The sequence below is a fragment of the Pinus tabuliformis genome, chromosome 4_2 (assembly GCF_031772625.1).
Source record: "Pinus tabuliformis cultivar Carrire ecotype Pingquan chromosome 4_2, CPIR1, whole genome shotgun sequence".
NCBI lineage: Eukaryota > Viridiplantae > Streptophyta > Pinopsida > Pinales > Pinaceae > Pinus > Pinus tabuliformis.
The window spans coordinates 271,790,163-271,807,387 of record NC_142304.1 but is presented as its reverse complement, the minus strand read 5'-3'; the positions used below and the strand labels follow the sequence as shown (position 1 = coordinate 271,807,387).

Below are 17,225 nucleotides of genomic sequence, written 5' to 3'. Positions count from 1 at the left end.
AAAACAAGGGAATTTGGCAAAATTGTGACAGCCTGGTCAGTAGTCCGTACTAATGACGTGGCAGGCTAATGTGGCAGGCTAACGTGGAAGGTGGTGTGGCAGCTGACTGCATTTTCTTAGGCCAATAATGTCTCTCCACTTGTCCGAATATCATTGGTGCTGATTTGGGCGATTTTCATTAGTAGGTTGGTGGCCAACCACAGGTTGCCACGTGGCCCAACCGGAGGCCACCATGTGGCAGCATGGGGGCCACCAAAAACTTGTTAAGAGGTCAAACTACACTTCACAAGATTTGAACTCAGCACTTTGTTCCAACCAAAGTTCACTCTTAACCAACATGCCATGGTAATCCTAGTTAAAAGGACTTGGGAGTGTTTAATTTGAATATGCATTGGGCAGGAGTTCGTAAAAGGGGCCAGGGCTAGCCCCAACCCTGGTCACTGTGCCCAAGTGGAATAGGGGGTGGGACTAGGGGTAGCCCCAGCGCCACGACATTAACAGATATACCATGTAACCTATGAATAAGACCGCGGGAAAAGGAAGTGGGGGCTTGGTCGGCGAGGGCGGACAATTAGCCCTAGCCCTCGAGCACATGACCCCCTATGTGACCATGATTTTCGGAAATAAGGCCTTAGAGGGCTTTTAAGAGCCCCGACAAATCCACCCAGATATTGGCAAATTTGGCACTCAGTTAGCGGAATTGGAGGCGAAATTGTGGGTTATGTGCCAGATTTTGGGGAATTTGTAGAGCGAATAGCAGCACCTAGGGGAACTCATATCTGGTTGAGCTTTTGTCCAATTTGGGAGAAGGAAGAGGTTAGACAGACATTTTTGGGACTTCTAAAGCCATTGGACTGGGTTTCAGAACCATTTGAGCACTGTAAATATATATGTTGACACTTTTGAGCATAATTGAAAAGAGCCAAGCCATTGGAAGATGGACCAAGGAGACGTAGCCCAGGAGGGGTGAACTCCTTCATCATGTGTTGTTGTGTTACTATTTATGGTGATGTTTATGTCTGATATATGTTGTTTTTCAGTGTTTTACTTATGTTAATTTTCTCATGAAATTTACATAAAAACACATAAAAACTCATGGTTAACTTGCAATTTACCTTATAATCCTCAAGCACTTGTTTATATTTTGAATTGGAATTTAGCACAACAAACTCTAAATTTCCCATTTAGATAATTTATCTATGGTTCCAATAGACCCTTTCGCCTCCATTTGGGTTGATCTTTGATAATCAAGTGAGCAAAGCCCCAATATTGACCAGATTTATTGATCCCTTGCGTTTACTTGAACCCTTCCTCTTGCCTTGATTCTCCCCTTCTTTCTTCTCCTCCCCTTCAAACAATCCTGTCATCCCTCCTGCAAAACCCATCTCAAGAGTCGACCAAGGATTTGAACCCCCATTCTCGAACCCCTCACTTACCTCCCCCACTGAGTCAGCAGGTGCTTCCAGAAGAAAACCCCACCTGTTAGTCAAAAAAATTACAGGATCAAAATTAGTGGTGCTAGGGGAGGACATTGAAATTCATCAAGTCATCCACATGTCTGAGCACACCCTAGTAGGTTATGCTAAGGGAAGGCGCTTCAACCAGTATACTCTGGAGGAGTGGGTCAAAAAAGAATGGGGGAAACATATTAAATAGATAATTGAAGTCAATTCTTTAGTCAAAATATGGTTCACACTGATCATTGCGGATAAGGAGGAGGCATCATGGGCTCTTAAGAAACCCTGGCATATTGACTCCACCCCTCTACTTCTCAAAATATGGAATCCTCTCTTTGATCCAAATAAGGAATGAATGGACAAAATACTAGTATGGATCTGCAAGCCGAGATTACCAATGATATTTTGGATGAAAAGTGCTCTATCTGCAATTGGCTCGAACTTGGGTGAGCCTCTGGGAGTAAATATGTCTTGTCTGCAACCAAAGAACTAAAGGTTGCAAGGGTTCTCGCACTATTGGAAATTCGAGCGGGATTATGGAGCGAAACTGAGATAGTGTATAAGTGGAAAAAATACACATAGATACTAGACTATGAGGGAATCCTCTTCAAACAATGGTGTTATCACAAACATGGCCATAATGTTTGTCATTGCAGAATGCCCTTCAAAAGTAGGCAGCGGTTTGAGCAATTCCAGCCATGCATCAAAAGTGAATCGACCCCCATGGCCGAAGACCCAATCTTGCATTCCTCATTGGCTATAGATTTAGGGGACACAATGATGGTGTCCCTGTTGGCTTCTCCACTAGGACTAGTGTCACAACAAATTTCGCAAGCGCAGTAGGCTAGGGCCATGAATGCTCATCCAGATCATGATACAACCACTTCTTATGGAAGTGACATTGCTTTTGGGTACTCTACATATCCCCTTTCCCTCTTTTGCTTTGGCTTATACTTCTTTTTGCTTATGGGTTAATGCTTCAGGCTGGGATCACTTTGGGGTTATAACATCTATTGGACTTACCATAACCCATCTGGTTTTGAGTTATGCGACCTTTTCTCTCCCTCTTATGGCCCCTCCCAATAACTTTTTGACCCCTCTCATTACTGAATATTCCTCATCCCTATCAAGGTCATCTAATCCTTGTTATTTCTTCCGTTAATGCCTGCCTAATCCTTCCTTCCATCATAGAGGAATAAGTTATAACCCTCCTGATATCTCTTCTAGAAAAGGAAGAAGTCATTGGTCCAAACTGATACTAGCTTAGAACAAAGCCTTGGTTGATGATCCATAAACTGTCGTGAATATTCCACTGGAAAATTCATTACAATAGATCTAATAATATTATATTAAAAATATGAGATTCAACATTGTTACAGTTTTATTAAACTTTAAGATATGTATATTTTACTCTAATTAGTGCATGCATGTGAATGGAAATTATGTAGAAAAGTAGAGAATGAAAAAATAAGCTCTCACACACACATAAGACACAAGATATGCTCTCTAGGAAACCCTTTTGGCAGAAAACCTAGCTGGAAGGTGAGGCTGCTTCACTCTCTTTCTCTATCTGGAAAATATGGCTGCAGGTACAAAGAAGTAATACATGTGGACTGTGGGCTGCTACAGTGCATATATCCTCTCTATTTTCTCTACCTCCTATCTCTCCTCACTATCTTTGCTCATCTATGGAACAAAATGCTCTCAAAAGAATGGAATGCCTCTTCCTCCTAGTGGCCTGATTATAACATAGCTCGATAGCCCACTAGTGGTTAATTTTGACTACATCAACTCTTAACTAGAGTTACAATATGGAATATTCTAGAGTTTTTTACATAATAATCATGGGGCTAGCCCCTTTTCCATGAATAATGGGGGCTGACACAACATCCTCCTGAACTATAGGTGTGAAAATAGGAATGTCAACTTCTGAGTGGCATAACTTTTGCATACAGACTCTGATTGATGCGCTTCTTACATCGTTGGAAATATCTATGTGTGTATAATAACATGAAATGATTGTGCGTTGAATTAGTAATTTTTTACCCTCAAATAATTTCGTCTGATGACTCAAAATGCTCCTAGAAGGTTTCAGACCACGTGTCACCAAACTGGGTCTTGTCGGTAAAAACGATCTCGTGAGATGATTCCTCCCCTTTTTCCACTCTGAATGCATCGAGATGGATGATAAATAATATAATGATCCAATTTGGATCAGTTGAAATGGCATCATGGTGTCAACTCTCAAATGATGGGGCACTTAGAGCAGCGAATGCCCAAAACAGGTTACCAAATGATCTTTCTCTCCCTCAACTATAGGGGCCTGAAAAACGCTAAAAAATTCCAGGCTCTTTGATATCTTGTCGAACTTGAGGGAGTTTTCATTCTCATTCTTCAAGAAACTTTGGGAGTGGGGTATCTCATCTCTGGCATTTTGGGAAGAATCCTACCTGGATGGCAATTCATATGCACAAATCTTGAGGACATGTGGGAGGCAAAGTGATAGGGTGAAACCCATAGTTTGTTAACAACCTCAATTTTTGGGGGATGGACTCAGTCATCGGCCTCAAATTCAACTATTTGGATCTCAATCAAGATCTCCTCATCTTAAATATATATGCCCCCCCAGAATAAAATCTCTTTATGGGACTTTTTATCTTAGAAATCATGTATGGCCAAGGATAATCTTATCATTGGAGGGGACCTAAATTTCTCAAATGTTGAAGTGGAGAGTTGGGGGGCCCATAGCATAGGTTGACAAAAATTTAGAATATTTCTCCAGTTTTATTAGAAATCACTGTAGGTTTTAACCTCATACAGAAATTACTTGCATACGAATTCTAAAACACAGAAAAATAAACAATGTGAGAGCATAACACATAAAACACATATACACAAAGATTTTCCCACTGGATCCCAAAACCAAGACTACCAGCTTGATTTTTCATTATGTTCCTTTCAATGTTACAATACATATTTATACATGCCAAAGCATCCAATACCATGGACCGAAAACCATCGCGTCCAATACCATGGACCGAAAACCATCGCGTCCAATACCATGGACCGAAAAACCATCGCACCCAAAAAACATGTGCGAAAATCATGCACAAAACCATAGGTGGGTCCGCCCAACCTAACATAGGGTCCAAAACCAAAATTTTCTGAGGTGCTGCCTCAGACCCCATAAAGTGGGGTTACGGGTGCCCCTCAAACCCCCTGTTAACTATGTGGAAAGAATATAACACAACCCAACATTCTCCCACTTGTTTTTTTCTTTCCACACGGGGCCACAAGAGAGCTTAGTCATTTTACCAGCGCTTTTATGCCCATTGTATCTCTACACCAAGAGAACTTCTCAGAGCTCACAGATTTTGTCAATGCATCGGCAGTATTCTTCAAAGTGTCCACCTTTACCAGCAACACCTTTTTGTCTTCTATCATATCCCTCACAAAGTGATACTGAACATCAATGTGCTTTGTCTTTGAATTATATGTGGGGTTCTTTGCCAAGAAAATTGCACTTTGGCTGTCACAGTCTATCCTTATAGCTTCCTGTACTAACCCCATACTTGAACACAATCTCTGCAACCAAACTACTTCCTTGCTTGCATGAGTGGCTGCCATGTATTCTGCCTCTATAGTTGATAGTGCCACTATAGATTGTTTCTTACTCATCCAACTGACTGCACCTCCAAATAGGTTAAACACATACCCACTTGTAGATCTTCTCTGATCCAGATCTCTAGCCTAGTCTACATCAACAAAGCCACGAATATCCAACACTCTGTCCAATCTTGGTCTTCCTTGGTAGCATAGACCATAATCACTAGTGCCACACAAATACCTGAAAACCCGCTTCACTGTTGTCCAATGCTCCTTTCCTGGTTTTGACATAAACATGCTCAATACTCCCACTGCATGTGCAATTTCTAGTCTAGTACAGACCATTGCATACATGATGGTACCGACTGCAATTGCATATGGAACACGGGACATGTCCTCTTCCTCTTCTTGTGTCTTGGGACACTGTTCAGCAGATAACCTCACACCTACAGGAATAGGAACCTTCACCGGTTTACTATCCGGCATATTAAACCTTTTGCAGTATTGTCTCGACATACTTCCTCTAGTTTAACCAAAGCTTCCTCTTTTCCCGATCTCTTTTAATTTCCATGCCCAAAATATAGTTTGCAGCACCAAGATCTTTCATGTCGAATTTGGAGGACAACTGGGTCTTCAAATCCTGGATAATTTCTTTGTCATTTCCAACTAGCAACATATCATCCACATACAAGACCAGATAAACATGGTCACCAATTAATTTAAAATACACACAGTGATCTACTTTACTTTTGGTAAAGCCAAGTCCCCGTATAAATGTATCAAATTTCTGATACCACATCCTTGGTGACTGTTTTAACCCATACAGAGACTTCTTTAACTTGCATACTAGTTCTTTCTTACCCTTTGCTGCAAAGCCTTCAGGTTGCTTCATGTAGATTTCCTCTTCCAGATCCCCATGAAGAAATGTTGTCTTCACATCCATATGTTCTACCTTAAAATCAAAAGCAGCAGCAACAGATAAAAGTAATCTAATAGAAGTTACCTTGGCAACAGGAGAAAGAATATCACCAAAATCAATTCCCGACACCTGGGAATAACCTTTTGCTACCAACCGAGCTTTGTATTTCTCCACTTTTCCTTCTGCATTTGTCTTCTTTCTGAACACCCATTTGCCGCCAATGGGTTTCTTTCCAGTCGGCAACTCCACCAGATCCCAAGCCTCATTTTTGTGCAAAGATGCCATTTCATCAACCATGGCCTCTTTCTAGAATTTTCCATCCTCTGAATCTACTGCTTCCTTCACAGTTCTGGGATCATCATCAGTAACAGACAAAGAAAAATTTGAACAGAAAGCAGATGGATTATACCTTTCTGGCTGCCTTCTTTCTTGAACTGATCTTCTCATAGCCGAAGTTTGTGGCTCTTCGTCTTCTGATTCCTCCTCTGTTGTAGAGTCTGGTTCTTCCTCCTTTAGCTCAAATTCTATCTTCTTAGGTTCCTTTGGTTGGACTTCATGTTTAATAACATCTTTCACCTCTTTGAACACCACATCTCGGTTGTACATAACCTTCCTTGTTACTGGGTTCCAAAGCTTATAACCCTTTAAACCATCCTTATACCCAATAAAGATGCACTTTTCAAATTTACTATCCAACTTTGTTCTTTTCTCCTTTGGAACATGTACATATGCATCACATCCAAATACCCTCAGATGTGAAAGAAAGGGTTTCTTACCAGTCCATACCTCTTGTGGAGTCTTATCCTCCAACGTTGATGAAGGTGACCTGTTGACTAGGTAACATGCAGTATCCATCGCCTCTGCCTAGAATTCCTGTCCTAACCTGGCACCACTGAGCATGCTTCTTTCCCTTTCCATCAATGTCTTGTTCATTCTTTCTCCAACTCCATTTTGCTGAGGTGTATATGGAGTAGTCTTATGCCGTGATATACCACACTTCTTGCAGAATTCTTCAAATTTCTTACTGCAAAACTCTCCACCATTATCTGTCCTCAGCACCTTTATCTTATTCTATGTCTGGTTTTCCACTAGAGCCTTAAACTTTCTAAACCTATCAAAGACTTCAGATTTCTTCTTAAGAAATATATCCATGTATTCCTTGAGAATTCATCTATAAATGATACATAGTACACAAACTTACCTAGTGATGGAACCTTCACAGGTCCAAACACATCACTGTGCACAAGTTCTAATATTTGTTTCACCCTATTACTACTAGAGAGGAAACTCACCCGATTCTGCTTCCCATATACTCATACCTTCTACCATACCTTTACTATGAAGTATCCATAGGCCTTTTTCTCCAATATGTCCAAGCCTTTGATGCCACAGCATGGTCTTCTCTCCAGAGACCACTGGATTTTCTGCTCCACTTTCAGGAACCACATAATTATTGCACCCATCAGTAACAGTGCTACCTTGCAGCTTGTACAGAGTTCCAATCTGAACTCCCTGCATCAATACCAGTGCTCCCCAAACCATCTTGCAGGTATCCTTCTCGAACACTTTTTTTACACCTACATCATCTAGCTTGCTTACAGAAATCAGATTTCTGGCCAATGCAGTAATATGTAGAACACCTGGAAGTGTTCTAACCCTTCCACCTTGCAACTTCAACTTTACTTTTCCGCGACCAATGATTCTAGCCTTCCTGTCATCCCCCAAGAAGACATCACCACCATCATATTTATCATACTCACAGAACCACTCTCTATGGGGAGTGAAGTGAAAGGATGCACCTGAGTCAATCAACCATGCCTCATGATCTACATGTGTACTTGAAGAAGCCAAGTACACATCCCCACCTTCATCTGAGGTGGTTTTCACCTCTGCAGAAGGAGCCTCATCAGATCCCTTTCCTTTTTTAGGAGCTTTAGATTTACAGTCCCTTTTGTAGTGCCCTTCCTTTCCACATTTCTAACACACCACCTTTACAAGTTTTCCTAGAGATTTAGATCTCCCTTTAGATTTAGATCTCCCACTCGATGACTTATTTTTGTTTCTGTTCTAGGTCCGCCCTTGTACAGACAAGGCATCACCATTTTGGCTCTCCATATTTTTCCGTCTCATCTCCTCCGTCAGCAAGGATGAGACTATTTCATCAAAATGCAAGGCAGTTGCATTGCTACCTATTGCAATAACCAGAATATCCCATGAATCTGGTAGAGAACACAACAAACTGATGCACTTATCTTTATCTGAAATTTAAATATCAACAGATGCTAACTGACTTACCACAGTATTAAATGCATTCAGATGCTCTTTCACTGAGTCTCCATCTTTCATCCTCAGGTTATACAACTTTTTCCGCAGGAACAATTTATTCACCAGAGACTTAGATTGGTACAAAGTCCCTAACTTGTCCCACAAAACCTTCGTTGTAGCTTCCCCTGATACATTCAACAATACTGAATCTGAGACACATAATCATATTGTGTTCTTTGCCTTCTGATCCAACTTCTTCCATTCTTCATCAGACACTTCCGTTGGTTTAGTACCCAGATCTACCATGATCCACTGGTCTTTATCCACCAACAGATCCTCCATCTTGAGTTTCCACAACTCAAAACTCTGACCATTAAATTTCTTGATCTCTATCTTTCCACTGCTCGCCATCTTCTTTCACCACCAGAATCGATCTCGCAAATCTCCCACTGAATAGGGTCTACCACAGGCCCGAGCGAAACCCCTCAGCAACAAAGGTGTCCCCTTGAAGCCAAAACAGCTCTGATACCAAATTTAGGTTTTAACCCTGTACATAAATTACTTGCATACAAATTCTAAAACACAGAAAAATAAACAATGCGAGAGCATAACACACAAAACACATATACACAGAGATTTTCCCACTGGATCCCAAAACTGGGACTACCAGCTTGACTTTTCATTATGTTCCTTTCAATGTTACAATACATATTTATACATGCCGAAGCATCCAATACCATGGACCAAAAACCATCGCATCCAATACCATGGACTGAAAACCATCGCGTCCAATACCATGGACCGAAAAACCATTGCGTCCAAAAAACATGTGTGAAAATCATGCACAAAACCATAGGTGGGTCCGCCCAACCTAACATAGGGTCCAAAACCAAAATTTTTAGGGGCACTGCCCCAGACCCCATAAAGTGGGGTTACGAGTGCCCCTCAAGCCCCCTATTAACTACGTGGAAAGAATATAACACAACCCAACAATCACAATTCCATTGGCATTGACCCAATCAAGCTTAGAAACACTTGGCACAACAAAAGAATGAGGGAGGACCGAATTGCAAAACACATTGATCGCTTTCTACTGGTTGAGAATCTGGTAGATATTCTGCCTCTTATAAAACATTGTATTTGGGATGGTGGTGGCTCAGACCACTCCTTGATGATGTTGGAAATCAAAGCTATGAGGAAAAAACCCCCCAACCCTTTCAAATTCAACTCTTCCTAGCTCACCGACAAGAGTTTCATAGAGCTAGTGAAAGCCACCTAGAGGCCTTTCAACCCTCTGTTTAATGTTTCAACATGAAGATAGTTCACTCTAAATTTAAAAGTAGTGAAGGAAGCTACCATAAAATGGTTGGTTGACAAAATGAACAAGGACTCTCAGAAACTCCGTGAAGTGGAAGTTGATCTAAAGGTAATATCAGAAGACCCATCAAAAGGCTATGATTTAGAGGAATCAAAGGAAAATATGTCCCTCCTTAAAGGGAGGAAGAAAAAAATCCTGGATAACATTGAGGCTACTCAGATACTCAAAAGTTCAGTCATCTAGTTGGAGGAAGGTGATGAGAACACCAAGTTTTTCCAAAACTTCACTAAAGGGAGGAAAATGAGCAATACAATTCGGAAGCTAAGGGACCTAGAGGGGAATTATGTTTCCTCTTTCGAGAACCTTGCTGCTCTTGGGACAAATCATTTTAGCTCTCTTTTCAAAGAAACCCAGAGGGCATCCATTGTAGAGGTGGTCAAGTTGGCCCTTTTCTTCCCAAGATTCACGGTACCAAATGACAAGGAGCACTTGATGGAATCAATAACTATTAATGAGCTTAAGAAGGTCATGAGTGGGTTCCAAAAGGACAAGAGCTCTGAGCTAGATTGGATGGTCAATTGAATTCTTCCAAGTGCTTTTTGAACTCATAGGTGATGATCTCTACAGAGTCTTTGAAGAATCCAAATCATCTGGACATATCCCTACCTCTTTCAACTCTATCTTCCTTGTCTTAATCCCAAAATCCAATGACCCCTCTTATTTCGATGATTTTCGCCCCATATCCCTCTATAATTGTATCTACAAAATTATATCCAAAACTATAGCTCCCAGGCTCAAACTCATCCTATATAAATCTATCTCCGAGGAATTTTTTTCCTTCCTGGAAGGAAGACAAATCCATGAAGCCATAGGTGTTGCCTAGAAAGGACTTCATAGTCTCAAACAACATCATCTGAAAGCGGCCATCCTAAAAATTAAACCTCCAAAGGCTTTTGAATGAGTTAGTTGGTTATACATTCAACTTTTTCTCACCCATATTGGTTTCAGAATTGACTTTATCAAATTGATTATGAGTTGCATCTCCATTGCCTCCTTTGTAGTCCTCATCAATGGTTCTGCATCTCCTTTCTTCAAAACCAAACATGGATTAAGGCAAGGTTTCCCTCTATCTCCCCTTCTCTTTCTCTTATTGGAAGAAGGCCTTAGTAGATCCTTGGAGGAAGCTCATAGAAGGAATGGTTTGATGGGTCTCAAGGTAACGCCCACTCTCCACATCACCCACCTCCTTTTTTTTATGATGTCCTCATCTTCAATTATGGTTCCCAAAATGATGCTCGTTCAATCAAAGAATCTCTTACTCTATTCGAGTCAGCCATAGGAATGGCTATCAATCTTCAAAAACAAACCATCATTCCTTTCGGTCTGAGTGAAGGTGAGATGAGGTCCCATCTTCACTTATTTCCTTTCAATTAGACCAATCTAGAAAGCGAATTTGAATACCTTAGTTTCCTCCTAAAACCAAACTCATACACTAATGCAGTCTAGAAATGGCTCTTAGCCAAGATTGAAAATAGTCTCAAATTTTGGAGCACAAGATGGTTATCAAGGGTGAGGGACTTAGTTCTAATCAAATTAGTGTTGGAGCCCATCCCGACTTACTCGATGTCTCTCTCCTGGATCCTGAAAGGCACCCTCACCAAAATATGAAAACTATGATATAAATTTCTATGGGCTAGCACCTCAGAGTAGTACGCTTTTCCTTGGGTCAAATGGACTAGAATTGCCATGCCCAAGGCATGGGGGGTATGTGGATTGAAACAACTTCCTTATTTATCTCAAGTATCGGTAGCTAAAGTAGGTTGGAGGATACTCTATTCCCAAAGTCTGTGGACTTTTATGGTCTATAGGAAATAAATTTTCCCTCTATCCCTTGAGGACTGGATTCATAACTCCAACAAAAATGGGCCAAATGCCTTTATCGTATGGAGGGCCATCATCAACTCTTTCCCCCTCATTTAAAATGGTCTTGCATGGAAAGTGGGAGTAGGCTCAAGCTTATCATTGGGCATCGATCCTTGGGATGGAAGTAACGAATCCCATTGCCTCTCGATGTATCTAATTGCACTCCTTCACTCAAAATGGAGCTATGCTCTCAACTAAGTTGTGGCACCCCATCTGAATCCCCTCAAAGATTAAAAATTGATTTTGGGTAGAAAGTTGAACTTACCAAGACAGTTCATAAGAACCTAGTTGACATTCACACAAGCCTTACGAAAGGCACACATCCGCATAAGTTAACACCCTGATGAACTAGTCTAGACCCTCTTCTCATTGGGACTTTACATTCCAAAAGAAGCCTACCTAACCCTCATCTCATACTGAGCTCTGGGCCCTTAGGATTTGTGGTGGTGCCACCTATGGAAGCTCAATTGTCTAGCCAAATCTAGATTGTTCATGTGGTGTGCTTTGGAAACAAAATTCCCACATGGGATTTTCTGCGCAAAATACAAAAATAAGAAGGGCCAAACTAGTGTAGTTTAAGAAAAACAATGGAGGAATCAATCACCCACATGTTGATCGAATGCTCCTATACCAAAATCCTTTGGCAATACTTTTCTTCAAAGCTTTTTCAGGCCTATAAATGGGAGGGTTTAAATCTTATGGAAGAATGGAAAGAGTGGGTCTCTAACAAAGGAACAAGAGACTTCATTGTTCTCCCTCTCTTATCAAGATGGGGTATTTGGATAGGAAGGAACAAAGCTATTTTCAATGACAAATTGATTCCTTCTTAAACCACGGTTACAAAATATCTTGCCATTATGGACCTTCTGCCTAAGCCATCCCATGATCCTCACACTAGAATTGCTCCCTAGCCTCAAATCAACAAAAATAACCCTTGGGGTTTCTTTGATGGGGTAGCACAGGGAGATCCTAAATTATGTGGAGATGGAGTTGTCCTACACATTCACAACAAACACTCTTATCATATGAAAATGGGGTTGGGAGAAGGGTCAAATAACTATGCAGAGGTCATGGCACTGAAGCTATTACTGGTCTTTTCTTTGTGTAGGTTTTAACCCCGTACAGAAATTACCTGCATACGAATTCTAAAACACAAAAAATAAACAATGCGAGAGCATAACACATAAAACACATATACATAGAGATTTTCCCCTGGATCCCAAAACCGGGACTACCAGCTTGATTTTTCATTATGTTCCTTTCAATGTTACAATACATATTTATACATGTCGAAGCATCCAATACCATGGACCGAAAACCATCATGTCCAAAAAACATGTGCGAAAATCATGCACAAAACCATAGGTGGGTCCGCCCAACCTAACATAGTGTCCAAAACCAAAATTTTCTGGGGCGCTGCCTCGGACCCCATAAAGTGGGGTTATGGGTACACCTCAAACCCCTTGTGACCTCCCCCCCTCTAACCCCCGGTTAACTACGTGGGCTAGACATGGAAAGAATATAGCACAACCCAACATTCTCCCACTTGTTGTTTTCTTTCCACAGGGGGCCACAAGAGAGCTTAGTCATTTTTCCAGCCCTGAAACGCCCATTGTTTCTCTACACCAAGAGAACTTCTCAGAGCTCACAGATTTTGTCAATGCATATGCAGTATTCTTCAAAGTGTCCACCTTTACCATCAACACCTTTTTGTCTTCTATCATATCCCTCACAAAGTGATACTGAAAATCAATGTGCTTTGTCTTTGAATGATATGCAGGGTTCTTTGCCAAGAAAATTTCACTTTGGCTATCACAGTCTTTCCTTATAGCTTCCTGTACTAACCCCATACTTGAACACAATCTTTGCAACCAAACTGCTTCCTTGCTTGCATGAGTGGCTGCCATGTATTCTGCCTCTGTAGTTGATAGTGCCACTACAGATTGTTTCTTCCTCATCCAACTGACTGCACCTCCAAATAGGTTAAACACATACCCACTTGTAGATCTTCTCTAATCCAGATTTCCAACCCAGTCTACATCAACAAAGCCATGAATATCCAACACTCTGTCCAATCCTGGTCTTCCTTGGTAGCGCAAACCATAATCACTAGTGCCACGCAAATACCTGAAAACCCGCTTCACTGCTGTCCAATGCTCCTTTCCTGGTTTTGACATAAACCTGCTCAATACTCCCACTGCATGTGCAATGTCGGGTCTAGTACAGACCATTGCATACATGAGGCTACCGACTACACTTGCATATGGAACACGGGACATGTCCTCTTCCTCTTCTTGTGTCTTGGGACACTGTTCAGCAGATAACCTCACACCTACAGGAATAGGAACCTTCACTGGTTTACTATCTTGCATATTAAACCTCTGTAATATTGTCTCGACATACTTCCTCTGGTTTAACCAGATCTTCCTCTTTGCTCGATCTCTTTTAATTTCCATGCCCAAAATATAGTTTACAGCACCAAGATCTTTCATGTCGAATTTGGAGGACAATTGGGTCTTCAAATCCTGGCTAATTTTTTTGTCATTTCCAACCAGCAACATATCATCCACATATAAGACCAGATAAATAACACGGTCACCAATTAAGCCAAGTCCTCGTACAAATGTATCAAATTTCTGATACCACATCCTTGGTGACTGTTTTAACGCATACAGAGACTTCTTTAACTTGCATAATAGTTCTTTCTTACCCTTCACCGCAAAACCTTTAGGTTGATTCATGTAGATCTCTTCTTCCAGATCCCTGTGAGGAAATGTTATCTTCACATCCATCTGTTCTACCTCAAAATAAAAAGCAGCAACAACAGATAAAAGTAATCTAATAGAAGTTACCTTGGCAACAGGAGAAAAAATATCACCAAAATCAATTCCAGGCACCTGGGAATAACATTTTGCTACCAACCGAGCTTTTTATTTCTCCACTTTTCCTTCCACATTTGTCTTCTTTTTAAATACCCATTTTCTATCAATGGGTTTCCTTCTAGCCGACAACTCCACTAGATCCCAAGCCTCATTTTTGTGCAAAGATGTCATTTCATCAACCATGGCCTCTTTCCAGAGTTTTCCATCCTCTGAATCCACTGCTTCCTTCATAGTTCTGGGATCATCATCAGTAACATACAAAGAAAAATTTTAACAGAAAGTAGATGGATTATACCTTTCTGGCTGCCATCTTTCTCGAACTGATCTTCTCACAGCCGGGGTTTGTGGCTCTTCATCTTCTGATTCCTCCTATGCTGTAGAGTCTGATTCTTCCTCCTTTAGCTCAAACTCTATCTTCTTAGGTTCCTTTGGTTGGACTTCATGTTTAATAACATCTTTCACCTCTCTGAACACCACATCTTGGCTGTACACAACCTTCCTTGTTACTGGTTTCCAAAGCTTATAACCCTTTAAACCATCCTTATACCCAATAAAGATGCACTTTTTAGATTTGCTATCCAACTTGGTTCTTTTCTCCTTTGGAACATGTACATATGCATCACATCCAAATACCCTTAGATGTGAAAGAGAGGGTTTCTTACCAGTCCATACCTCTTGTGGAGTCTTATCCTCCAATGCTGATGAACATGACCTGTTGACCAGGTAACATGCAGTATCCACCGCCTCTGCCCAGAATTCATGTCCTAACCTGGCACCATTGAGCATGCTTCTTGCCCTTTCCATCAATGTCTTGTTCATTCTTTCTGCAACTCCATTTTGCTGAGGTGTATATGGAGTAGTCTTCTGCCGTGATATACCACACTTCTTATAGAATTCTTCAAATTCCTTGCTGCAAAACTCTCCACCATTATCTGTCCTCAACACCTTTATCTTCTTCTCTGTCTGGTTTTCCACCAGAGCCTTAAATTCTTTAAACCTATCAAAGACTTTAGATTTCTTCTTAAGGAAATATATCCATGTATTCCTTGAGAAGTCATCTATAAATGATACATAGTACACATACTTACCCAGTGATGGAACCTTCATAGGTCCAAACACATCACTATGTACAAGTTCTAATATCTGTTTCACCCTCTTACCACTAGAGGGGAAACTCACCCAATTCTGCTTCCCATATACACAATTTTCACAGAAATCAAAATCCATAGAGTTATTACTCATACCTTCTACCATACCTTTACCATGAAGTATTCGAAGGCCCTTCTCTCCAATATGTCCAAGCCTTTGATGCCACAACATGGTCTTCTCTCTAGAGACCACAATATTTTCAACTCCACTTTCAGGAACCACAGAGCTGTTGCACCCATCAACAATAGTGCTACCTTGAAGCTTGTACAAAGTTCCAATCCGAACTCCCCGCATCAATACCAGTGCTCCCCGAACCATCTTGTAGGTATCCTTCTTTAAAACTGTTTTTACACCTGCATCATCCAGCTTGCTAACAGAAATCAGATTTCTAGCTAATGCAGGAATATGCAGAACACCCGGAAGTGTTCTAACCGTTCCACCTTGCAGCTTCAACTTTACTTTTCCAAGACCAATGATTCTAGCCTTCCTGTCATCCCCCAAGAAGACATCACCACCATCATATTTTTCATACTCACAGAACCACTCTCTATGGGGAGTGAAGTGAAATGATGCACTTGAGTTAATCAACCATGCCTCATGATCTACCTGTGTACTTGAAGAAGCCAAGTACACATCCCCACCTTCGTCTGAGGTGGTTTTCACCTCTGCAGAAGGAGCCTCATCAGATCCCTTTCCTTTGTCAGGGGCTTTAGATTTACAATCCCTTTTGTAGTGCCCTTCCTTTCCACATTTCCAGCACACCACCTTTACAGGTTTTCCTGGAGATTTAGATCTCCCACTCGATGACTTATTTTTGTTTCTGTTCTGGGACCGTCCTCGTACAAACAAGGCATCACCATTCTGGCTCTCCATATTTTTCCATCTCATATCCTCCGTCAGCAAAGATGAGACTATTTCATCAAACTGCAAGGCAGTTGCATTGCTACCTATTGCAATAACCAGACTATCCCACGAATCTGGTAGAGAACACAACAAACTGATGCACTTATCTTCATCTAAAATTTTAATATCAACAGATGCTAACTGATTTACCACAGTACTAAATGTGTTCAGATGCTCTGTCACTGAGTCTCCATCCTTCATCCTCAGGTTATATAGCTTTTTCCATAGGAACAGTTTATTCACCAGAGACTTAGATTGGTACAAAGTCCCTAACTTGTCCCACAAAGCCTTTGTTGTAGCTTCCCCTGATACATTCAACAATACTGAATCTGAGACACACAATCGTATTGTGCTCTTTGCCTTTCGATCCAACTTCTTCCATTCTTCATCGGACACTCCTGTTGGTTTAGTACCCGGATCTACCATGATCCACTGATCTTTATCCACCAATAGATCCTCCATCTTGAGTTTCCACAACTCAAAACTCTGACCATTAAATTTCTCGATCTCTATCTTTCCACTGCTCGCCATCTTCTTTCACCACCAGAATCGATCTCGCAGATCTCCCACTGAACAGGGTCTACCATAGGCCCGAGTGAAACCCCTCAGCAACAAAGGCGTCCCCTTGAAGCCAAAACTGCTCTGATACCAAATGTAGGTTTTAACCCCATACAGAAATTACCTGCATACGAATTCTAAAACACAGAAAATAAATAATGCGAGAGCATAACACATAAAACACATATACACAGAGATTTTCCCCTGGATCCCAAAACCGGGACTACCAGCTTGATTTTTCATTA

The 17,225-nt window shown here is 41.1% G+C and overlaps 1 long non-coding RNA gene across 2 annotated transcripts in view; it reads left to right on the top strand.

Moving 5' to 3' along the window:
• LOC149169031 (uncharacterized) overlaps positions 1-17,225 on the top strand; it is a 51,353-nt gene that overhangs the window by 33,167 nt on the left and 961 nt on the right. The gene's annotated exons all lie outside the window — the stretch shown is intronic.